Here is a 564-nt window from a genome sequence, read left to right on the forward strand (position 1 = left end):
AGATATTGAAAGTGGATCAATATTTATAGAGAAGTTCAATAATTTCCAATTGAACTAGTCCACTTTTGGACCCTTGAAAACTAAGAAAGGTAAAGTGAAATCTAACAGGATTCGAAATACTTTAAATAAATATAACTAAATACTTCCCATACCCCTCTGTTCATTTTAAAACTTCACCAGCATTATACACCGTGTACGAGATACAAAATTGTATATGATAAGAAGAATATTGAGCTGAGTTCTGCATCCGGTTCCGTGGTGTAGTGGTTATCACGTCTGCTTTACACGCAGAAGGTCGTGAGTTCGAAACTCACTGGAACCTATAAATTTCATTTTTAGTGCATACTTTTATTATCATTATTTTTCTGGCATTTAAATATTTTGTTACATACGGCACCGTCATTTTCATTCTTGCTGTCAGTTGCTTTTGTTATTACACTTCGTCACGTGATTGAAGTCGAGACTATTGTATCACGGTAGAGACATATTTCTCATTTTAGAATGTTGTATTAATTTAGGGATCATTCAAAAATGAATCAACTTTAAGCTGTGTCGAAACACTGA

The 564-nt window shown here is 33.5% G+C and overlaps 1 non-coding gene across 1 annotated transcript; it reads left to right on the forward strand.

The window, feature by feature from the left end:
- The first annotated feature begins 249 nt into the window (after positions 1-249).
- Trnav-uac (transfer RNA valine (anticodon UAC)) lies at positions 250-322 on the forward strand. The gene has a single exon. It is a non-coding gene; the product is annotated as a tRNA-Val (tRNA).
- The last annotated feature ends 242 nt before the right edge of the window (positions 323-564 follow it).

Source organism: Octopus bimaculoides, chromosome 5 (genome assembly GCF_046866305.1).
Source record: "Octopus bimaculoides isolate indiv1 chromosome 5, ASM4686630v1, whole genome shotgun sequence".
In the NCBI taxonomy this organism is placed as follows: Eukaryota; Metazoa; Mollusca; class Cephalopoda; order Octopoda; family Octopodidae; genus Octopus; species Octopus bimaculoides.